Raw genomic sequence first — 26,240 nt, forward strand, 5'->3', positions numbered from 1 at the left:
GGAAGTGTTGCTGCAACTGTACAAGGCATTAGTGAGACCGCACCTGGAGTATTGCATACAGTTTTGATCCCTTTACTTGGGGAGGGATGTAGTTGAATTGGAGGCAGTTCAGAGGAGGTTCACTAGATTGATTCCAGAGATGAATGTCTTATGAAGAGAGATTGAGCAGTTTAGGCCTTTACTCTCTGGAGTTTAGAAGAATGAGAGGAGATCAAATTCAGATTAATATAAGATGATTAAGGGGATTGACAAAGTAGACGTAGAGAGGATGTTTCCTCTGGTGGGGAAATCTAGAACAAGAAGTCATAGTTTTAGGATAAGGGGTTGCAGATTTAAAACAGAGATGAGGAGAAATTACTTCTCTCAAAGGGTCGTGAATCTGTGGAATTCACTACCCCAGAGTGCGTTGAATGCCAGGACATCAAGTAAATTTAAGGAGCAGATAGACAGATTTTTAATTAGTAAAGGGTTGAAGGGTTATGGAGAACGGGCAGGAAAGTGGAGTTGCGGCCGAGATGAGATCAGCCATGATCATATTGAATGGCAGAGCAGGCTCGAGTGGCTGAATTGCCTACTCCTGCTCCTAGTTCTTATGTTCTTATGTGGTTCCAGACCCACAGCAATGTGGTCGACTCTTAAATGCCCTCTGAAATGGACTAGCAAGCCACTCAGTTGTCAAGGGCAATTAGTGATGGGCAACAATAGCTGGCCTAGTCTGCGACGCCCAAATCCCACTAATGAATAAAAAAAAAATAACTACCATTCCTATTTCCTCAAGAAGAAAAAGGGTGCAGTCAGCAAACATCAAAGTTAATGGGTGCGAATTTCAATCGTTCCAATTTTTGGGCATGGGGATTACAATTCACATCATCCCCATGCCTGTTCAGATCAAGGTGGGCAAGACATAAAATTCATCAATGCATCCCTTCTGACTGATTTTGACACAAGTTCCTGCACCTCCATCACAGCTCTCTTCTCAACCCAGCCGGCAAGCTCTACACACAGCAGGAAGCCACAGCAACATTGTTGCAGACAATGCAACACAGGCTGGCTGCTCTTTCTTAAAGGCAGTCTGTGTCTTAAAGGGATGCTGGAAAAAAAGATTGCTGCAATGGAAATTCTTTCAAATTGAACACCAGGACAGACAGAGGGAACCAGAATAACAGAAGTGGCGCTGGAGGCATTGTTGACACAGGTGGGTAGGAGGAGAGACGCCATGCTCCTGCGACGGGCCAGGGGAGCCTCAGAGACCTCCCTCAGAAGGGAGTGGGAACAAGTGGCCAAAAAGGACAACTCCTGAAGTCTGGACCTGAGGACCTGGCAGAACAGCCACAGAGGTCCGATGACCTCATGCAGGTGGTCAACTTCAGTGAATGCATCTTCACATGACAACTGCTGCTCACTACACCACCAACCTTTCACACTGCTCGATACAGTACACCCCCAACACTCACCCATCACTTCCTGGCACTCAGGACTCTCGCCTAACATCTAGATACTGCACCTCACCCTCACACCCCTATCAATGCTGCTAGCCTCACAGCCACCTCTCACTGCCTCCAACTATTCAGCTGTGACAGGCACATAGGCATATCATCCAAACACAGTGCTTCACAGCCACTGACATTCTGCTTTTTCTCTTGCAGGATAAGATGGCACAAAATAGAAAGGAGCAGCAGAGCCTACGGGAACACAAGGACACCTGCATCTCCTGAGCCCTATAGAGGAGATGGCTCTCAGCATCATGGGGCCGACTGCGACAGGGCCCGTGGCATCGACATTGCTGAGAACATTAAGGATGATGACATGTCCCTGTCTTCTACCCCTTCTCAACTCCTAGCATACCCTCATCCTGCTATTTGGCACGTTGAGCAAGCTGCTGATGGTGTCAGCACGGTCTTCTTGCTCCCCATTCCACCCCACCTTCCCTCAGACCAACCGTTCCCTTCTGGATTTTTGCTTTCAGACACCTGCCAACTTCCCAACCACAGGAGCCCCTGGAGGAGGAAAGAGAGCAACAGCACAACACTGATGAAGAGGCTCCGTCACTTGATCTGACACTCACAGCCACCAGTTCAGACACTGACACTGCGCATACTTTGGAGAGAGCATAGATTTGGGATCAGCATATGGTGAGCCATACAGGCACGAGGCCCAAGAGTAAAGGATGGTTTGTGTGCCAGCTCATCAGAGGGCAAGGTTGCAGATGTGTACTGCTGCAGAAGACTCAGATTAGGACCTCGATGGGGGGGGCATACAGGAAAGCACTGATGGGCATGCACACCGAGATACTGAGTGCTTTGGCTGGCCTACCAGACAGCCTCCTGTCACTGTCAAGGAACATGGAGGACTCCAGCTCCACCTTGGCAGAGGGCATGGCATGGAGCTTGCCCTCTCCGCAGCCTCTGCTCTATCTCCCTGTGGTGCTGCTGATCCAAAGGCACTGTAATTGCTATCCCCATACTTTTTGCAGCCTTTATATGGACTCTTCTGCATTCCTCTGAGGCAAGTGCACCAAAATACCTCCCAAAAGACTCCAGAGTACTTTTCAATGGGAAAAGTTCCCAAATTTTAATTTCCAGATACTAAATCCAGGTGCCAGGCGCTTTAAATAAATGTTGCTGCAGGGCCCATCTTGCTGTTTCACTCTTTCCAGGTTATGTATTGTCCAAATCTGGAATCATGGCATCATAGCAACCAGCTACGCTATGCAGACTGCATCAACTCCTCAGGGCAGGCAGTGCCATGGGCCACTACCTGCACTAAAAGCAGTGCTAAATGAAAGAATTTCTCCCCCCTGAGAGCCAACTATATAATGCAGGGCTTGAGTCACGTGTAGGCCAACTAGGTAGCATGTGACAGGTTTCCTTCCATGAAGGACAATAGTGAACCAGTAAGGTTCCTGTGACAATTTTGCAGTTATAGTCAATCAATGGAATTTACCAATTTTTAAAATTATCTGCTTTGAGTCCACAATAGAGGATTATAATCTGATTAATAAACTAAAGTACTGCAGTGTAATTACCTTCATAGGCTGTGGACCAAAAATAAAATCTGTAGCTGCATTACAGTATATTCTATGTTTTAATTTCATATTAAATACTAAGACCTCAGGCAGGTCCATTGCAGAATCAAAAATGTCTGTAGAAGATAATACTTATAAAACTTAATGGAAACTCTGTTGTGCATCAAGCTGGTACATTAATGGGAATTTGTCTGCTTTGCGCATGCTTGAATTTGATATGCACTGCCACTAGGTGAAGCTTCCTCCCAGCAGGGAAAAGTTGGAAACTTGTCTATGCTGTCCTCACCACTGTAACCTAATCTTGAATCTAACATAGACTGATGGATGATTGTCAGTGTCATTTGGCTATGGGATGGCAATAATGCAGTTCCTAATGGGAACCTCACCCTGCAAGGCCACAAGGATTGTGGATGTGGGATGAGAGAAGTGTTGCAAGTGGTGCAATGGGAGTGATCTGTAATTGGGATTAATAGTTAGGGTAAAATAGATGAATCATCACTCTGGATCTTCATATACTCTTCAAATTAACCATGGTTTGTATTTCAAATTGTGCAAGATAAATCTTCTGTTTTTTCCATTTCCTTATTGCTTCCCCTTTTCTTCCCACTTTTTTTGTTCTTATTCTTTTCTTCTCGTTTTCTCATTCTTCGCTTTTCTTGTCATTCTGTTCAATCCTGAGTGTAGTTGTTGAAAAATTAAAGGCCCCAATTTAATCAGTCCAGACAGTTAGAACTGAGTCCGCAGGCAGCCATTGGCTCAAAGACACTATGGGGGAGAAATCCATTTGTTATCCATGAAGAGTGTTGCCTGCCCCTGGGGAATAGACATAGTCTGTGTTGCATGAACAATTTTTTTTCTTCTATGTAACTCCTGTTAGCAGTGAAATCTACTGACTGAAGTGCATTTTGATTCTTTTCTGATCTTTAAGATGTGACTAAATTAACGTAATATCCCTTTGTTTTTAAGCTCTTTTTGAAGTTTTTGTCAAAAAGAAAGGCATTCAAGTATTCTGCAGTGCGGTTAATCCAAATCTAGCTCTTGCTATTGATCATAATCGAGCAATTGGTTTGGTAAGAAAATTTAATACGTTTAGCTATATTGCATCAATGATAAGTAAAGCAAAAGATGATAAATTATAATCCAGTTTCACACCTTTTGGGCACATCATTTAGGATAGGAAGGGCGAGAAAGCTGGAAGGTTGATAATGGAAGAAATTATAGACTGTTGTGGAGAAAATATAACCACTATCAAGTCCACGGGGTTAAAGCAAATAAGGACCTTATTTCTCAAGCATATGCAAGGGAGAAGCCCTCTGGTCACCCAAATAGCTTCTCGGTGAAACAGAGTCTGTATCACACATTTATAGAATACAATAACCATTAATCATTTGTTCACACTACCCCGACACATTCCAGGTCTGTAGCTTGATCAATAACCTGGACTGTATTGCCCCACAAACATTCTCCTACTATCTCCTCCCAAACCTTGAAGCTGCCAGCTCCCATAGTTTATGGCATTCCATCTCGTCTCCAGTCTCACCCTTATCTCTTTGGTTAGTGAAGCAAGGACAGCATGTTTACGCAGATGTGGAGACAATTAAGTACATAGTTGTACAGTTCCAGCATAGTGGTCAAATATCCCATCATTCCATGGTCCCTTACAACTACAGTGATTCTTCTAAATTTATTAATATATTCTAATGCTAATTCTACTAATGTTACCCTTCCGGTTCCACTTCAAGACATACACTTGACTGATTTATTTATGTTTTTTGATGGCATTTTGTGTTGGACCCCAGTTGTTTTGTAGGCACTAGTTGTATAACTGTTCTATTACTTAAAATTCAAGCCAGAGTGTTGTTAAAGCATTCCGACAGACATTGTAAATATGCAGCTGCCTAAATATTTGCATGCATTCGTTAATAACTTGCATTTATATAGCAGCTTTAAAGTAAAATAACATCCAACGCACTTCACATCGACATAATTAGATGCTGTCTAAAAAGAAGCTATTAGAAGAGGTGGGTTTTAATGAGGGTCTTAAAGAAGGATAGGGACATGGAGAGATAGATGGACTTAGGTACAGAATTCCAGAGTGTGGAGCCTTTGCAGCTATGAGTATGGTACCAGTGATGGGACAATAGGTGGTGGTGGAGAGTGGATGTGTGGGAGGTGACAAGAGGCCAGAGTCAGAGGAGTGATGAATTTAGGGGGTTATAGCGCTGGAGAAGGTTACAAAGATAAGTAGTTCAAGGTAATGAAGGAATTTAAACATGAAGATGAAAATGATGAAAATCTTAAATTGGAGACATTGTATGTCAGCGTTGATTGGTGAGTGGAATGGAGGAAAATACAGCTCATCCAGATGTCAGACTAGATTTTAGACAAAAAGTCTGACAGCACAGAGACAGTTGATTGATTATCAATCTATGTATGGAAGCTGATCCCATGTCTACGGATGTTGTCGCTAAGGGTTAACTTATAGATGAGGAAGAGGATGGGGCAGAGGATGGAACTTTGGGGGACTCCAGAGATAACATTGAGCGGGGTGGGAAGAGAAGCCATTGTTGGAGATGCTCTGGCTATGATCAGATAGGAAGAATGGAACCAAATAAGGATAGCCCCATTGATTTGGACAACAGAGGAGAAATGTTGGAAGCTGGAGGGGTTGATCATGTCAAAAGCTGTGGAGAGGTTGAGGAGCATAAGGAGAGATAGTGGTTACAGTTAGAGACTATGATTTGTGACTTCAGTTGGTACAGTTTTGGTGCTGTTAAAAGGGCTTAAACCTGATGAATATAAGTTAAAAGGTAACAGTAGATAAGCAGTGGGAGATATTTAATATTTATGTATTTATATATAAATGTATTTTTATTAGATATATTTTAAATTTATATTTATAACTCTCAACAAAGATATATTCCATTGAAAAAGAAAGACTCTACTAGAAGGATGCACCATCCGTGGCTAACTAAGAAAGTTAAGGATGGTATCAAATTGAAAGAAAGATGTACAGTGCTGCAAAGATTAGTGATAGGCCAGATGATTGGGAAAATTTCAGAAACCAGCAAAGGATGACTACAAAAAAATAGAGGGGGAAATTAAAATATGAGATTAAACTAACAAGAAATATAAAAACCGACAGTAACAGCTTCTTTAACTATATAAGAGGGAAAAGAGTAGCTAAAGTAAAAGATGGTCCCTTAGAGGACAAGTCTGGGAAATTAATAATGGGAAACCAGGAAATGGCAGTGACTTTGAACAAGTATTTTGTATCTGTCTTCATGGAAGAAGACACAAAAAAATCCCAAGAAAATTCACGAGGCAAAAGGGAGGGAGGAACTTAAAACAATCACTATCACTGGAGAAAAATGCACGAGAAAACTAATGGGACTAAAGGCTGACAAGCCCCCTGGCCTGCTTCCTAGGGTCTTAAAAGAAGTAGCTGCAGAGATAGTGGATGCATTGGTTGCAATCTTCCAAAATTCCCTAGATTCTGGAAAGGTCCCAGTGGACTGGAAAATGTAACAGCTCTATTCAAGAAATGAGGGCGACAGAAAGCAAGAAACTACAGGCTAGTTAGCCTAACATCTGTCATTGGGAAAATGCTAGAATCCATTATTAAGGAAGTAGTAGCAGGACATTTAGAAAATCATAATAAAATCAACCAGTGTCAACATGGTTTTGTGAACGGAAAATCATGTTTGACAAATTTATTAGAGTTCTTTGAGGATGTAACAAGCAGGGTGGATAAAGGTGAACCGGTAGTGTATTTCGATTTCTAAAAGGCACTCAATAAGATGCCACATAAATGGTTACTGCACAAGATTAGAGCTCATTATATGGAGGTTGTGTTAGCACGGATAGAAGATTGGCTAACTAACAGGAAACAGAGAGTACGGATAAATGGGTCATTTTCTGTTTGGCAAACTGTAACCAGTGGGGTGTCAAGGGATCAGTGCTGAGGCCTCAACTATTTACAATTTATATTAATGACTTGGATGAAGGGACAGAGTGTATTGTAGCCAGATTTGCTGACGATACAAAGATCGGTAGGACAGCAAATTGTGAGGAGGGTAGAAAGAGTTTGCATTGGGATATAGATAGGTTAAGTGAGTGGGCAAAAATTTGGCAAATGGAGTATAATGTGAGGTTGTCCTCAAATGTGGGAAGAATAGAAAAGCAGAATATTATTTAAATGGAGAGAGACTGCAGAATGCTGTAGTACAGAGGGATCTGGGTGTCCTTGTACATGAATCACAAAAAGTTAGCATGCTGGTACAGCAAGTAATTAGGAAGGAAAATTGAATCTTGGCCTATATTGAAAAGGATTTTAAGAAGCCCTCGACGTCATAATCTGTGTTGGGGGGGGAGGGCCTCAAGATGGCTCCAGATGAGGCCCGCCACGGACCTTGATGCGGAAGGGCCCGGCCCGATCCTCCCTGCAGCAGCGAGGCTCCGTGGTGGCCCCCCACTGCTGGGTGACGGGACCACAATTTAAATATTCAAATTAATAAAAGTAATAAATTAACACAGACTTACCTGAGATCTTGAGGGCCCGCTGCGATCTTTGGCATGGTGGCTGGCATTCCTGTGCCATCAGATCCCTGTCGGGGGAAACAAGGCACAACACTCGTGGGGAGGGGGGAGAAAGTTTGTCAGTGCGGTGGGGGCAGGGAGGGACGGGGTCAAATATACATAATAGGTGTAGGGGATGGTGGGAAGGATTGAACCTTAAACTTTGTGCAGTTTGGTGGGGCGGGGAGGAAGGTCAGATGTAAAAGCTAAGTGTCTTGGGGGAAAGGGCAAATAGTTATTGTAATTGTTATGGGGGGGTGGGAAAGGGGCAAAAGAAACTTATTTATTTAATTTTGGGTCTATTTCTTTAAAAATTCAAATCTGCCGGCATGTCTTTTAAAAATGGTGCCAGCACTTATGCACAGGCAGCTGATGCCATTGCCTGGGATAGACAGCCCGCCCCCTCCGTGTGATTGGGCGGGGGGCAGGGGGTGGGCTGCCCTGGCTATTTAAATGAACTGTCGCGCTTAAGATGGCGGCAGTTCTTTGGCTAGTGGCTCTCGCGTGTGGGCCGACATTTTTTGAGCTTAATGTCGATCTCGGCAGAGGGCTCATAAAATCCAGCCCCTAGAGTACTGCGTACATTTTTGGTCTCCTTATTTAAAGAGGGATATACTTGTATTTGGAGGCAGTTCTGAGAAGGTTGACTAGGTTGATTGCTGGGATGAAGGGGTAGTCATATGAGGAAAGGTTGAGCAGGTTGGGCCTATACTCATTAGAGTTTAGAAGAATGAGAGATGATCTTATTGAAACATAATATACTGAGAGGGCTTGACAGGGTAAATGCTGAGAGGATGTTTCCCCTCATGGGAGAATCTAGAATTAGTTTCAAAATAAGGGGTCTCCCATTTAAGACAAAGATGAGGAGGAATTTCTTCTCTCAGAGGGTTGTTAATCTTTGTAATTCCCTACACCAGAGGGCAGTGTAGGCCAGGTCATTGAATATAGTCAAGGCTGAACTAGCCAGATTTTTGATCTACAAGGGAATAAAGGGTTATGGCGGGCAGGCAGGAAAGCGGATTTAAGCCCACAATCAGATCAGCCATGATCATATTGAATGGCGGAGCAGGCTTGAGAGGCCAAATAGCCTACTACTGCTCCTATTTCTTATGCAAAATGGGGGTTGAAGTTGAGGGACTAGTTTGTAAGGTCAGAAGGGTTGAGCATGGATTTTTTGAAGGAGAGTAATGATGGCAGTTTTGAAATAGAGGAGAGGAACTATTGACAATGTTATCTAGCATGGGTGCCAGGAAGGAATGTTAAGCTGGCTAGGTTAGTGGAAAAGGGGTCAAGGGAGCAGGAAGTGGGGGTCATGAGCAAGATGTCATTGGACTAGTAATCCAGAGCCCAGGCTAATACTCTGGGAACATGGGTTCGAATCCCACCACGGCAGATGGTAAAATTTGATTTCAATTAATAAATCTGAAATTAAAAAAGCTAGTCTCATGATGACCATGAAACCATTTTCAATTGTTGTTAAAAAAAAACCCATCTGATTCACTAATGTCCTTTAGGGAAGGAAATCTACCATCTGTACCTGGCCTGGCCTACACGTGACTCCAGACCCACAGCAATGTGGTTTGCTCTTAAATGCCCGCTGAAATGGCCTAGCAAGCCACTCAATTCGAGGGCAATTAGTTGTGGGCAATAAATCTGGCCAAGCCAGTGACACCCACATCCCAGAAATGAATTTTTAAACAAGATGTTGGGAGGGGCTTGAGGAAGGATAGGAGAGACATAGTTTGAGGACTGGGAAGGAGGAGTTGGGGAGGTTTGGTTTAGTGGGCAAGGGAAAGGAAAGAAAGCAGCAGAGGCAGTTGAACAGATGGTCTCAAAGAGGTTCATGATCTCCTTTAACTTGTTGAAGGTGAGGAAGGAGCGGACATGTGAATTGTGTTTAAGGAGGCTCAGATTAAGAACTCAAAGTGGACTCCTAATATTACCAATTTTGAATATACATTTATTATGAAAATAGCAATAACGGACTGCATTGATGTGAACTTGACCTGTTTTGCACCTGCAAACTAGGCCAATGTAAAACTTTGCTTAATAATGCAAAACCTATTCATCCTATTACATATGGAATGCAGACAATTTATTAATTATGCTGAAAGCATAGATTTAAAGTATGGTAATTAAATCTGATTAGTATACATAAAATTGTTTAATTACTAATATATTTCCTCCATCTCAAACTATAAGTCTTAAATGATAACTATAAGTACTCACTATATTAAAAGGTAGCCTATCATCAAGTTAAATTAATTGTTTAATTTGAGTGTGCAAATTAAACTAAATATAAGATACTTTAAACTGTCTTACCAAACATTGCTGATAATCTTATTTATAGAATCATAAAGTCATAACGGCACAGAAGGAGACCATTTGGCCCCTTGAGTTTATACCAGTTCTTTGTAGAGCAGTCTTATTTCCCCATTCCATTCACATTGCCTTACATGTTTATTTCCCTCAAGTGCCCATCCAATTTCCTTTTGAAATCATTGATTTTCACCGCTTCCACAACCGTCGTAGGCAGTGAGGTCCAGGTCATTACCACTCGCTGCATAAAAAAGTTCTTCCTCGACTCCCCCCCACCCCATATCTCTTGCCAAACCTCAAATCTATGTCCCCTAGTTCTTGAACTATCAGCTAATGGGAATAACATTTCTTTATCTACCTTATCTAACCTGTCATAATCTTGTACACCTCTATCAAACCTCCCCCACAGATACTTTGTCCACGTGGCCCACCTCATTCCCCAGAACCAGATGCAGCAATGCCTTCTTCCTATTTGGACTGAGAACATACTGGTCAAGGAAGTTCTGAACACCTTTCAGAAATTCGACCCCCCTTCCTACCCTTTATTCTAACATTATCCCAATCGATACTTGGGTAATTAAAATCCCCCCAATATGCCACTATATAGTTCTTATGCACCCCTCTTTTGTATCAACAGAGAGTGAGAGAGAGAGTAGCATTCATTTGTATATTCCTGTGCCATTCACGATATAATTTTTAATATTCTACGTTAGAAAGTATTTCAAGGGACAAAACATAAATACTGATCAAATATGTTGTGCTACAGGAGAAATCTGGACCTCTTTGTGAATTGACGGTTCACCCTAAGACCAATCGCTCTGTCATACTAGAGTCTGTTCAAGTTCCGGGACAAATAATTGCATTTAACTCAGAAGGAAGGCCTGCTAATGCATCATCTAAGGACTATTCAGACATTATCAAAGATTTTGTTGTCCATGCTAAGGTAATGACAAAAATCAGAAAAGGTTTGGTAATATTATTAATAATGAGTATAATTAATATGAATAACTAAATAATTTCACAACCTGAAACAATAGTTTCCTTAAAGTCACTGATGAATTTATTAGTATGTTCCTGAACAGTTTTGTGCAAATGCCTGAATTTTGCTTTGGTGGTAAAAGCATAATTTGTTGTATCAACAGTCACTGAATATATTTTACTTTCTTAGAGCAACCACTTTGAATTGTACCAGTAGTTAGAATTTTGAGTTGTGAGAGGCCAATGGAGCGTGAAAAGCCAGAAAAATGACAATTTAGAACATATGAACAAAATAAATAGGAGCAAGAGTAGGCCATATGGCCCCTTGAGCCTGCTCCATCATTTAGTAAGATCATGGCTGATCCTGAATCTCAACTCCACTTTCCATATTCCTTGGGTCCCTTAGAGTCAAAAAATCTATCTCAGCCTTGATTGTACCCATTTACTGAATATCCACAGCCCTTTGGGGTAGAGAATTCCAAAGATTTACAACCCTCTGAGTGAAGAAATCCTTCCTCATCTCAATCCAAAATGACCATTCCCTTATTCTGGATCTATTCCCCCTAATTCTAAACTCTTCAGGCAGGAAAAGTAGCCTCCAGCATCTATCCTGTCAATCTTTATTTGAGTCTTATATTTCAATGAGATCATTTTTTATTCTTCTTAACTCCAGAGAGTATGGACCTATTTTAATCTCTCCTCAGGAATCAATCTAATGAACCTTTGTTGCACCCTCTCTAAGGCAACTATATCCTTCCTCAGGTACGGAGAACAAAACAAGCACAGTACTCCAGGTGTGGTCTCTGTAAAATCTCTGTACAATTGTAGCAAGATTTTCTTACTCTTGTATTCCAACGCACTTACAATAAAGGCCAACAAGCCATTTGCCATCCTAATTGCTTGCTTTACTTCCATGTTAACTTTCTTTGTTTCTTGTACAAGGATATCCAAATTCCACTAAACACCAACATTTAATAGTTCTCACCATTTAAAAAATATTAAATTTTTCTATTCTTCCTACCAAAGTGAATAATCATAACATTTCCCACATTATACTCCATCTGCCACCTTCTTGCCCACTTATTTAACTCATCGATATCCCTTTTCAAACTCTGTGTCCTCCTCAAAGCTTACTTTCCTGCCTAGCTTTGTATCATCCACAAACTTGCATATATTACACTCGGTCCCTTCATCTAATTCATTAAGAGAGTTTGAAAATAGCTGAGGCACCTGCACTGATCCTTGCAGCACCGTACCACCAACAGCCTGCCAACCTAAAAATTACCCACTTGTTCCTACCCTCTGTTTTCTGCCCTTTAACCACTCTTCTATCCATGCTAATATATTACGCCCAACCCCATGAGCCCTTATTTTGTGCAATAACCTTTCGTGTGTCACCTTATCGAATGCCTTTTGAAAATCTAAACATACTACATCCACTGATTTCCTCTTATCTACCCTGCTAATTGCATCCTCTAAAAATTCTAATAGATTAGTCAAACACGATTTCCCCTTCACAAAAAAATGTTGATTCTACCTAATCATATTATGGTTTTCTAAATGTCCTGTTACCACTTCCTTATTAATGGATTCCAGCATTTTCTCAATGATTGATGTCAGGTTAACTAGCCTGTTAGTGGATTGAAAGGAGGGAGCATGAAACAGGGAACTAAGACCATACTAGAATCTAGGGAATTTTGGAAGATCACAACCAGTTCATGCACTTTCTCTGCAGCCACCTCTTTTAGAACCTAGGATGTAACACTGCTATTCCATAAAGGAGAGAGAGAAAACAGTAACTGCAGGCCTGTTAGCCTGACATGTTTGACCTGATAGCATGAGACCTCCTGGGGTGTGGAGTCAATGTTGAGGACTCTCAGAGCCTCTCCCTCCTGACTGTACACCAATGTACTGCCACCATTGGAGGGTGATGGAGAAGTCTGGGACATTGGCTGTAGGGTATGATTCTGTGAATATGACTATGTCAGGCTGTTGTTTGATTAGTCTGTGGGACAGCTCTCCCAATTTTGGCACAAGTCCCCAGAGGCTAGTGAAGAGGACTTTGCAGGGTTGACTCAGTAGTATGTACCTTTGTTGTTGTCTGTGCCTAGGTCAATGCTGAGTGGTCTGTCCAGTTTTAATATTATTCGACTTTTCTGTAGCAGTTTGATACAAATGAAGGGTTGCAAGGCCATTTCAGAGGGCAGCTATGAGTCACCCACATTGCTGTGGGTCTGGAGTCACATGCAGGCCAGATAGGGTCAGAATGGCAGATTTCCTTCCCGAAAGGCATTAGTGAACCACATGAGATTTTAATGACAATCCAGTAGTTTCAAAATCAGCGTAGACGTTCGGTTACTTCCTGTATGGTGTCAGGCCACCTTTTTACAACCACCTTCCTCAATGACAGGGTAGGGTCACGGGCCATCTCATCTCTCAGTTGCTCATATTTGTGGTGTCCAAGACTCATGAGGTCGATCTTGAGGATATCCTCAATGTCAGTATCCACACTGTGGGCATGCAAATCAAGCGAGACATCTGGGTTTATTTTTAGGTTAGGCAGCTTGTTCAGGGTATCCGATGTGACCATTTTGCTGCCAGGCTTCTATCATATATCACAGCCCTGGACCTTCACCAGAAGTCTGTGCAACCACAGAGGAGCACTCATGAGCAGTTTGCACCACATGGTTTCAAGTGGCTTGTGGTCAGTCTCCATGGTAAAATGTTTTCCGAACAAGTAGGTGTGAAACCTCGCGACTCCAAAAACCAGAGCTAAGGTTTCACGTTCAATGTTAGAGTAATTGGATTGGGTTTGTGACAAACTCTTTGATGCAAAGGCTTCTCTTCCTGCGCGATGCAGGCGCCTAATCCCTTCTGAGACATGTCGACCATGAGCGTGGACTCTTTGTTCGGGTTGTAGTATTGTAGCACGCTGTCTTGACTTGATAGAGCTAACTTTCAGGACTCAAAAATCTGTTGGTGGTCTTCCTGCCACAAGTCAGAGGTATCTTTTTGCAACAGTTCCCTACGAGGCGGTGCACATTCAGCGAAATTGGGGAGGTACAGGGTCAAAAACTCAGCATGGCTCAGACATCTTTGATCTTATCTGGATCTGGGCATATTCCTCTGGCGGAATATATTGACCCCAAGAATTTGATGTGCCCAACGTTGACCTGGCACTTCTTGCTATTGAACACAAGGCCTTCACGACGAGCAGCCAGCACTAGCTAGTGAAAGTTTCGGTCATGCTCTACCATGGCTGACTCATCACTGCAAGATCGTTGGCCATATAGATACAGCCTGGGACATTTTCCGTTATCCTGCCCACATATTGTTGGACAATGTCCTGGCTGACGCACAGACCAAGTGGTAACTATCTAAAGCAGTATCTCATGAATGGCATTGTGATGACCAAGTGAGAAAGGTGCCTAGGGGTCTCTCTCAGCCTTCACCTGGTCTTACTGTAACAGGGTTTAATTTTAAACACACCATGTTTTTAACTCCCCCTTGGTGAATCCTTATTCACCACTTTCCAATTATAAGGCAAAGAAACTAGCACAAACAGGCTTTCTTAGGTTTACAGAATAAAGTTGAAATTTATTAAACTTAAAACTCTAATTCGGTTGACGCCTATGGATACACAACGCGCCATGCTAGCATACATACGCGATACAATATGCAAATAGAGACAGCAAAGAGCAGAAGAAAAATAAAACCTCTGAATGCGTGTTCCTACGGTTCTTCAAACTCACTGTAGAGTCCTTGATTGTAGGTAGATCTTGCTTTTCACTGGGGCCCAGTATTCTTAAACCTTGTTCGCTGTAGGAGACTTTTCTCTGTTGGGGTTTGTGTGTCTTCAGTGGATTAAGAGGCTTGTGAGAAAGAGATGAGAGCTGACAGGAGAGAGATCTTCTCAGTCCAGGAGCTAACAGCTTTCTGCCCAAACTGTTTGTACAAATTCAAAAAACTCAGGTTGCCCAGCAGGTTAGTCATGTGACTAGCTGGTTTGACCATGTCCGTTTGTGTACTCGGCTATCTTAGCAGTAAACCTGGAATGCAAGCTCCTCCACCTTCAACGCCTGGTGATCAAAAGTCCATTGTGTGTTGAACGTCAGGGAATGGCTGCTTTGTCCTTCCAAACACCATCTGGCAATATACAAGTGTCCCTTCCAGTCACGGCCGATCTGTTCAACAAGTCTTCCCCTCACTCCAGTAACAGTTTAAAATCAATGTTCATGCCAAAATTAATGTGCCTCATTCTTGGCAGGTGGGGGCCTAGCATGACGGCGTTCTCAAAGTAGGGCATAGTTGGGACTGCTTGGCTACGTGGACAGGCCAGTTGCCGTGTTTCGCGTTGAGTTTTGAAAAATACTTAGCACCAGTGAACTTAGGATTCAGCTTCTCCAGGGTCGAGATTTTGGGCCGGTATCTCTTCAGGGCTAAATTCAGTCATTGCGGGTCTAAGCAAATCCTGAGATTGCCACATTTCTTCAGTAGACAGGTTATGGAGCTGCTAATCAGAATGCTGATGCACTTGGCGGATGACTCCATTGCGCTCCATCTCTTCCAGCTTCACTTTAAGCTTCTCCTGAATGTGCACGCTGCATTTCCTTGGCATGTTGATAATAGGAACCGCATCTTCCTTCATGTACAGGATGGCATCACCCATGAAATCATCGATTGGATCAAAACTGGTTAAAGTATTTTTAGGTCTCTAACCGACTCAATACACTCTGTGTTGCAACCTTCTGTATCTTTTCAATGCGAAACTGATTTCATGTATTGTCACGATTCATAAGTCTTGGCAGACTGGAAGTCCTACAACAGCTGGTCCAGTTGTGTCTACAGTGTAAAACATTTGTGGTATCCATTTGGAGCTCCCGTAGCTGCACTGTAAGGTCATCGTTCCAATGCACTTGATGAGAGAACCATTGTAGGCCATCAGCCTAGCTGTGGTGGGTTGCACCATGGATTCCCATTTCTTGGAGTACATGCCCTTCATTGTACGAATTGGCAGAATGTTTGCACTTGCTCTGGTGTTGATTTTTACTTTGAGCTTGTGCTTGCCTCTCTTCTGTGGACATATAATCTTGATCATGGTGAATGCCTCAGATTGTGTAATAGCATTGACAAGGTGATCCAAATTGATTATGTGGAATGCTTGCCCGCTATTCACACAACTGCACTCTTCATTGGTGTCCTCCTGGCAATCTGTCTCTCTGCTGACCTGATGTCCCTGCTTAGTCCTTTGTTGTGTGTTCGCATACCTCTTGTTGCGTTTGCCATCCTTTCTTGCAGTCGTTCACTCTGCCTGTGAGCTTCCATTATTCTTGTATGTAGTATTTGAGTTCGGCCTTCTGCACTGTCTTGCCTAATGCCCTTGCATGCCACAAGCTTTGCACAGGTCCTGGTACGCCACACAATTGCGCATTGCATGAGTCAGGCCACATTTACCTCAAGGCTTAGTGGACTTCTGAGCCTTGGTGACCATACCAATTGTTGCAACTGCCCCAATGCTTGTAACTGTTGGCACCCAGCCATGATGACTTCAAATTTCCTTCCATCATTGAGCAGTGCCCTTTCTTCTTTTCTTGCAGGTCTGTATGAAAGGCCTGTAGTGGGGTAGACACAATTACCAGCTCTATAACTAGTTCTGACAATTTGGTATCAGTGAATTTACAATATTGAGCTTTGTCACAGCACCTTGCAACAAACTGGTCAATGAACTCATCTTGCCTTTGCCAGTAGGTCATAAGCTCAAGCCTATGTACTTGAAATTTAGCTGTATCATCAGTTGCTACTCTATGAATATCCAGATCTTTCCAGGGTCCTTCAGATCCTCATCTGACAATCCTGAGGTATTGAGCCATTTCAAAACTTGTTGCCCAGTACAATCTTAATTTTGGTCATTTGTTTTACTGGTTCAGTGATTTTCTGTTCTCGGAAACACAATCCATTTGCTGTTAAAGTAGTTTAAATGCAGATGCTATGTCTGACACTTTCCAGTCCATAACTGGATATCTGAAAGCCATTGTCATAATGATCCTGTTTCGTTATAAACACAGAACTTTTACACATTATATTTTTTACAGGAACTGTTCTTTTGTTTTCCCCTTTAAGACAGATTCACTGCCTGCGCCTTTAAAGAGTAAAAGACTATAGATCTCAGTATTTTCGCCGACAGGCTTTTCGTTGACAAAAATGAACATTTTTTTTCAAACAGAGCTGTTTTTAAGAGGGCTTGGAGCTTGCAGTACTTGCAGCTGCCACAAGCAGTCTTTATTTTGTGCTGGGTCTCCCGCTGTGCAGTCGAGTCCTTCATGCTCTTTTGGGCTGAAGCCCCACCCACGAAGCGAAAAAAGCTGGGAAAACTAAAATATTAATGGCTTCAGCCACCACTTAAAAATTTTTTAGATTTACTGCCAGATCGGTGAAAGCTCTGAGCTCCTAGAAAATTGACTGCTGTACTTACAGGGCTCCAACTTCCTGGGGTCCTGGATGTGCTCTTGTGCTCACTGCAGTGTTGTGGGCTCTCTTGCTAGCTGCTCTCCTGCTGGATCTTCACCCACTCAGGTAGGCAGCTTGCCATTCCGTGTTCTCTCTTTTGATATATTCTTCGGGAAGAATCAAAAGTTGCCACGATGTGGTGTTCGGTAGTCTTCAGAAAAAATAGATCCCAACACAGCCACCATGTAATATTAGTTGTCCCTTGGTGTGTGATCTGTTGTTAAGAGTCACAGGATTACAAGTAATATCCAAAATAAACATGGGTTTTATGATAACTGAACTGGAACATATATACACAAAATATTACTGCACAAGCTAGTATAGGTAGGTGGTAGGGGAATATAGGGACAGGTGGGGATATGGTAGGAATATGGGATTAGTGTAGGATTAGTATAAAGGGTGGTTGTTGGTCGGCACAGACTCGGTGGGCCGAAGGGCCTGTTTCAGTGCTGTATCTCTAAATAAATAAAAATAAAATAAAAAGCTCATCTACACATGTCTTACTATCTCAAACTCCACCCACAGCTGACTTGTCATGTGTGACTCAACATCACTTCCTCTGATGATCTGTAATGCAGTCCTTAAGGCGGACTGTTCTTAAGGTAGTCCTTTCTTAAGTTCATCCCACAAAAGGAGGGAGTGCCTCTGGGCGTCCTGAACATTGATTCCAAACCCCATGAAGTCTAATGGCATCAAACATTGAGGCAAAGAAACCTTCTGATAACCACCTGCCACTCTCCCTCAGCTAATGAATCAGTATTCCTCTATCTTGAACACTGCTTGAAAGAAGCACAGAGGGTCATCACCAAGAGTAGCTCAGTAGCACCACTACTGACCAAGCTAACTAAGTCCTGAAGGAAATATCTACCAGACTGGGCCTGGTGGTGAGATAACCTACTTGACCTCTTCCTCACCAATCTACCTGTCACAGATGCAGCTGTCCATGACAGTATTATTGGTAGGAGTGACCACCGCACAGTCCTTATGGAGCCAAAGATCTGTGTTCACACTGAGGACACATTCCATTGTGTTATGTAGCACTACCACTGTGCTAAATGGGATAGATTCAGAACAGAGGTCGCAGCTCAAAATTGGGTGGCTGTGATGTGCTATGGACCATCAGCAGCAGCAGAATTGCATCTGTAACCTCGTGGCCCAGCCTATCCCACACTCTACCATTACCATCATGCAAGGGAACCAACCCTGGTTCAATGAGGAGTGTAGGAGAGCATGCCAGGAGCAGCACCAGGCATACCTAAAAATGAGGTGCCAACCTGATGAAGCTATAGCACAGGACTACATGCATGCTAAACAGTGGAAGCAGTACACTATATGCAAAGATGAGCAATCCCACAAGCAACAGATCAAATCAAATTTCTGCAGTCTGCCCATCCAGTCGTGAATGGTGGTGGACAATTAAACAACTAGAAGGCTCCTCCAACATTTGCAAACATTGTAAGCTAGATGTGCCAAGTGGATGATCCATCTCTGCCTCCTCCTAAGGTCCCCAGCATCACAGATGGCAGTCTTCAGCCTATTCAATTCATTCCACATGATATGAACAAACAGCAGATGGCACTGGTTACAGCAAAGGCTATGGGCCTGACAACATCCCATGGCTGATAAGTGGCAAGTAACATTCACACCACACAAATGCCAAGCAATGATCATTTCCAACAAGAGCGAATGTAACCATCTATTCTTGTATGTTCAATGGCATTACGATCGCTGAATCCCCACCATCAACATCCTGAGGGTCACCATTGACCAGGAACTTAGCTGGACCAGCCATAGAAGTACTGTGGCTACAAGAACAGGTCAGAGGCTGGGAATTCTGTAGCAAGTAACTCAACTCCTGACTCCCCAATGCCTGTCCACCACCTATAAGGCACAAGTCAGGAGTGTGATGGAATACTATCCACCGGCCTGGATGAGTGCTGCACCAACAACACTTAAGAAGCTCAACACCATCCAGGACAAAGCAGCCCGCTTGATCAGCACCACATTTACCACCTTAAACATTCTCTCCCTCCATGACCAGTGCACAGTGTCAGAAATTTGCCAAGGCTCGTTCGACAGCACCTTCCAAATCCACAACTGCTACCACCTAGAAGAGCAAGGGCAGCAGATGCATGTTAGCATCATTGCCTGCATGTTTCCCTCCAAGTCACACACCATACTGACTTGGAACTATATCCACCACTCCTTCACTGTCGCTGTGTCAAAATCCGGGAACGCCCTCTCTAACAGAATTGTGTGTGTACTTGCACCACATGGACTGCAGCGGTTCAAGAAGGCAGCTCACCACTACCTTAGAGATGAGCAATAAATGCTGGCCCACATCCTAGGAATGATTTAAAAAAAATCAGCCATCAGGACAATGCTAGAATCCATTATTAAGGAAGCGGTAACAGGTCACTTAGAAAATCCTAATATAATTAGACAGAGTCACATGGTTTTATGAAAGGGAAATGGCTTTCTGTTGCATTAATTTCTCATTAACGATTCACGTGATCAATCGACTAATTCATTTAATGGGAATGATTAGGACGTGAATATTGAAATTTTCATTTGTGCATTTTGCTGTGTTTGTAATTTAAATGTATTGTGATTTACTTAATTTTAACTATTTAATTCCAGGTACAGTTTATAGTTGTTTATTTGCTGTCTTAGTTAAGAACTGTTTTTAGGCACTAATAAGTAATTAATAGGCTATAACCGAGGTCTGTTTAGCTGTTCTCTGATTAGCAGAAATTTTCTGTGAAGTTAGACTGTTAGACTATTAGGAACAGCTTTGCTGGTTTTACGGATTGGTAGCAGCCATTGTTTGGATGCTATGGGTGCACTTCAGTGTCCAAAATGGTGCCGGCAGCAGGTGTGTGAACTTCTGGGCCGAGTTGTGCCGGACGCCATATCATTGAGGGCATTAGCAGTGAACGATCACTGGAAGTATGCAGAACAGTCAGATAATGACATCAAGCTGATTTAATGCGATCACTGCTATTTTGGAGCTCAGTTCTCCAGCTCACAACCTCTCTTAATCTCACACATTCAGCAGCAGGAAAGAACCCTCTCATCCTGACCCACAAACAATTCTATTTAAAGTGTTCATCAACTAATTACAGGTTAGTTGCCAATTGAATTCTTCTGTCGATTTGATCCTACGCGTGCTTTTTTTAAAATTCGTTCTTGGGATTTGAGCATCACTGGGAAGACAGTTAAGAGTTCAATTGTCTTGGGTCTGGAGTCACATGTAGGCCCAACTGGGTAATGTCCTGAAGGACATTAGTAAACCAAATGGGGTTTTGTCGACCCTCTGGTGGTTTCATGATCATTATTAATGAGACTGGCTTTTTATTCCAGATTTATTAATTAATTGAATTTAAATTCCATCAGCTGATGGTTCGATTTGAACTCATGTCTCCAGAAGATTATTCCAGACCTCTGGATTACTAGTCTAGTAACATTACCACTATGCTACCACCCCTGCCCCTACCCCAAAGATGGTGCAAGTTGCAAAAGTCTATAGGGAGTTGGGTAGCAGGTGCTGAAGGACATTTTGCTGACTTGAACGTTTCTGCACAAACCAGTTGCTGCGAGACATGGGTGCACAAATACATATTCCTTTGGAATACAACTTGACTTGGGGAATGAACAGAGGCCACGTAGAGCAGGACAAGCTGCTGGAACAGGGAGGAGGAAGAGGGGGAGAAGGGCTGTCAGCAGGAGGCCATATCTGCCTAGTGTGCTGAGGGAGCAATTCTCCAACCTGAACCACAACAGGGAACAATATATGAGATATCTGTACTTCGGTAAGGACATCCTCACTGAAATCTACCACCTGCTGCATTCACAACTGCAGCCTTAGAGCAGGGTAAGGATGGCATTGCCAGTGTCTGATGCCTTTCAGGCTGGAGCTAGAGATATTTTCATATCTTGCACTATGCTGTCCACAGTTGTGTGAGAGAAATTACTGACATTCTCTATTTGCATAAAATGATTTTGGTTCATTCTCTCTTGCCAGAGAGAAGCAAGTGGAGAGAGCACACTGCTTTGCTAGGATTGCTTCTTCATGGTACAGGGTGCCATTTACTGCACATACATCGTTTTCTCAGCACTGCTTGTCAACTGTGCCCGATACTGGTACCAAAAGAGTTTCCAAATGGTATGTGATCATAGGCAGAAAATCATGCAGCTCAATGCCCGGTATCCTGGCAGCAGTCATGAGGCCTTCATTCTGCAGCAGTCCACTGTGCCAGCTGCATTTGAGTCACCACGGCAAACCGTGGGTGACAAGTGCTATCCACTGAACACATGGCTCAAGACTCCAGTATGCAATCCACGTGCACGAGGGTAGCATTTTTTTAAAAATCTTTTCACGAGATGTGAGTATTGCTGGAAAGGCCAGCATTTTTTACCCATCCCTAATTGCCCTTCAGAAAGTGGTGGTGAGCTGCCTTCTTGAATCGCTGCAGTCCATCTGGTGCGGGTACACCCACAATGCTGTTAGGGAGGGAGTTCCAGGATTTTGATCCAGTGACAGTGAAGGAACGGCAGTATATTTCCAAGTCAGGATTGTGTATGGCTTGGAGGGGAACTTGAATATGGTGGTGTTCCCACACGCCTGCTGCCCTTGACCTTCTAGATGGAACAGGTTGTAGGTTTGGAAGGTGCTGTCAAAAGCAGCATGGTGAGTTGCTGCAGTGCATCTTGTATATGGTGCACACTGCTGCCATTGTGTGTCAGTGGTGGAGGGAGTGAATGTTTAAGGTGGTGGATGGGGTGCCAATCAAGCACACTGCTTTGTCCTGGATGGTGTCGAGCTTCTTGAGTGTTGTTGGAGTCGCACCCATCCAGGCAAGCGGAGAGTATTCCATCACACTCCTGACTTGTGCTTTGTAGATGGGCCCGTGTCCCCAGAATAATAACCTGGGCTTCTGGATTACTAGTCCAGTGACATTGATAGCCATGCTGCCACACGAAATGTGATGGAGCAGACAATTGGTATACTGAATGATTATTCTGCTGCCTAAATTGCTCTAGAGGAGCCCTGCAGTACTCGGCAGAGGGGATGTCCAGATTTGAGGTGGTGGGTAACATGCTGTACAAGCTTGCCATTATCAGGGGACAGCCTTTCCCACCAGATATGTGGTGAGCAGCTGAGAAGGAGAAGCATGAGCATGAGGAGGAGGAGGAAGGGAGGCCACAACCTAGTCAGCCCCTTTCTGGCCAGGCTGTCTGTGAAGAACTCATCCGATTCCGATATTGTAACTGCAACCCAATGCCCCATTCACCAAGAGTTCCACACTTACCTTCCCTCTGTCATTGACCATCACAACGTCTGCTTGTCCATAATGCATAAAGTGAAACCCCACAATATAAGCATTCCAAATCAAATTTATAAATAAAATTTTTCCATGTTCCATTCAAAAGTCAACTAATCACCCTTGTGCATTCTCTTAGTGCCTATTTTCCGTGTGCCTTTGCCTGTCCTAGTACTCCTTTTGCATGTTACCACAGCCATTTATGACTGGATGTGGCAGGACTACAGAACTTTGATCTGATCCGTTGATTGTGGGATCGCTTAGCTGGTTCTGGAACTTGGTGCTTCTACTGTTCAGCATGCACATAGTCCTGTGTTGTAGCTTCACCAGGTTAGCATCTCATTTTTAGGTACACCTGGTGCTGTTCCTGGCATGCTCTCCTACAGTCCTTACTGAACCTGGTTTGGTCCCCTGGCTTGATAGTGATGTTAGAGTGAGGGATATGCCAGGCCATGAGGTTACAGATTGTGGTTGAATACAATTCTGCTACTGCTGATGGCCCATAGCGCCTCATGGATCCCCAGTTTTGAGCTGCTAGATCTGTTCTGAATCTATCCCATTTAGCACATTGGTAGTGCCACTCAAAACAATGGAGGGTCCCCTCAATGTGAAGATGGAACTTTGTCTCCACAGGGACTGTGCAGTGGTCACTCCTTCCAATGCTGTCTTGGACAGCTGCATCTGTGGCAGGTAGTTTAGTGAGGATGAGGTCATATAGGATTTTCCCTCATGTTGGTTCTCGCACCACCTGCCCCAGGCCCAGTCTGACAGTTATATTCCATCAGGACTCTGCCAGATGGGACAGTAGCAGTGCTACTGAGCCATTCTTGGTGATGGACATTGAAGTCCCTCACCAAGAGTACATTCTGTGCCCTTGCTACCCTCAGTGCTTCTTCCAAGTGGTCTTCAAGATGGAGTAGTACTGATTCATCAGCTGAGGGAGGGTTGTAGGTGGTAATCAGCAGGAGGTTTCTGTCCTTGTGTTTGACCTGATGCCGTGAGACTCCATAGGGTCTGGAATCAATGTTGAAGACTCTGAGAGACACTCTTTCCCAACTATAGACCACTGACGTCACCTCTGCTGGGTCTGTCCAGCGAGTGGAATGTTGATAGAGTCTCGGACATTGGCCGTAAGGTATGATTCAGTGAGTATGATTATGTCGAGCTGTTACTTAACTAGTCTGTGGGTCAGCTCACCTAATTTTGGCACAAATTCCCAGATGTCAGTGAGGACGATTTTGCAGGGCCGACTGGACAGGATGTGCCACTAGTCCTCTCCGGTGCCTAGGTTGCTACGGGTTGTCCATCTAGTTTAATTCTTATTCGACTTTTTTGTGGCAGTTTAGTACAACTGAGTGGCTTGCGAGACCATTTCAGAGGGCAGTTAAGAGTCAACCACATTGCTGTGGGTTTAGTTTAGTTTTGTTTAGAGATACAGCACTGAAACAGGCCCTTCGGCCCACCGAGTCTGTGCCGACCATCAACCACCCATTTATACTAATCCTACACTAATTCCATATTCCTATCACATCCCCACCTGTCCCTATATTTCCCTACCACCTACTTATACTAGGGGCAATTGCTAATGGCCAATTTACCTATCAACCTGCAAGTCTTTGGCATGTGGGAGGAAACCGGAGCACCCGGAGGCAACCCACGCAGACACAGGGAGAACTTGCAAACTCCACACAGGCAGTACCCAGAATTGAACCCGGGTCGCTGGAGCTGTGAGGCTGCGGTGCTAACCACTGCGCCACTGTGCTGCTCTGGAGTCACATGTAGGCCAGACCGGGCACGCTGGCAGATTTTCTTCCTTAAAGGACATTTGTGAACCGGATGGGTTTTTACAGCCATCCGGTAGTTTTCATGATAATCATTACTGAGACTAGCTTTTTATTTCAGATTAATTAATTAATCAAATTTAATTTCCCCCAGCTGCCATTTGAGCGCATGGCCAGTATTTTTTCCTGGTGATGGGGGTCTTGACGTCTGGCAAAAGTGATGCTGAGAAGCCTGCATTGCCTCTTCTGTAGGAGGCCTGCCAAATCTAGTGCCAATTAGGCATTAAGTGGACAGCGGCAGGCCTTCCACGGGATCAAGGACCCCGGCGACGGAAATCCCGCCCTCGGAGAGTGCTGGCCATGCAGAGGCCGGCAGCTCGTTAATTGAGCACCACCACCGTGGAGGCAGTGGTTGCTGCCAGTGGAAAACCTACCCAGGGCCCAGGAGTGTTGCTGGACCCAGGCCACAAGTAGATTAGGGCAGGAGGGGTTTCGTGGGGTGGGGGTAGGGGTGCAGGGGCAGAGTGTGGCTCTCAGCAGGCCCTCCCATTCCCGATGCCAGGTCCCTCATTCAGGCACTGTGCCTTTTAACGAGGGACCGTGCCCCCCACCCTAGAGCCGGAAAGCAGCCCACATGGTTTCTCGTGCCGTGCTTCCCATGCGGTGACAGCGCCGCCCACCACATAGCTAATTGTAGTGGTGGGATGAGGCCCTTAATTGTGCATTAATTGTCCAGTTAAGGGCCTCAATTGACATCGGGGCAGGAAGGCCATTCATATGCCTTCCTACCCTCGACTTAATTTTGGCAAAGGCGGGAAAGTGGTGGGGTCCCCCATCCCACTATCATCCCACCTGATATTGTGCTCTCCCCATTTCCAAACCTGCCGTGGGAGAGAGCATAAAATTCCACCCCCCCACCCACCCCACACCTCTCCATAGCATTAATCCAGGTCTCTTGATTAATCGTTTAGTAACATTACTACAATGCTATCGTTTCCTCTAGGGATTAATAAACATGTTGGAATAAGCAGAGGGCTTTGCTCAAATAGTAACGAAAGACTGCTATCAGAGTGTAAAAGGAAAAGGAACGGGCTCTGAGATAGGAATAAAAACAGGGTTGTAGAAGTGGGAAATGTAACAAAAAAATTAAATTAACCAGAAAAAAAGAATAAGGGTCAACATTTAAAAAATTAAGTTGGAATTAGATATTGGCCTGGATTCTATAGGCCCGTCGCAGCGGCGGGCATGAAAAATGGCAGCCCACACATACGGGCCGCACATCGCGGAGCTGCCACTATTCCAAATGCAGGGGTTCATTAGCATGCCTGGGACGCCCCTTCCCCCCAAATGAAGTGGAGGGGGCGGGCTGACCGATGCCGTAAATGGCGTCAGCTGACGAGTCTGCAGGTGCTGGCGCCATATTTAAATGGAAGGCAGCCCTGCAGTCAGACAGAATGGACTTGAAAACGTTATTACTGAAGCTGAGAAGCCAGCACAGGAGCAGTTGAACGTCATCTTGAAACCAAGACCCCAGAAAGGCACAGGAGATGGCAAAGGAGTGAGGAAGGGTGGCCCCACAGTTCAGCGATGCCTCCCTTCTCACTCTCCTCCAGGCTGCAAGGGCAAGGCAGGAGGTCCTTTTCCCCAGTGATGGCAAGAAGAGGCCTTCCTGCCTGACCAAGCAAGCCTAGATGGAGATTGCAGAGGAGGTAAGCAGCCGTGGGGTCA

This window comes from Heterodontus francisci, chromosome 5, assembly GCF_036365525.1.
Source record: "Heterodontus francisci isolate sHetFra1 chromosome 5, sHetFra1.hap1, whole genome shotgun sequence".
NCBI lineage: Eukaryota > Metazoa > Chordata > Chondrichthyes > Heterodontiformes > Heterodontidae > Heterodontus > Heterodontus francisci.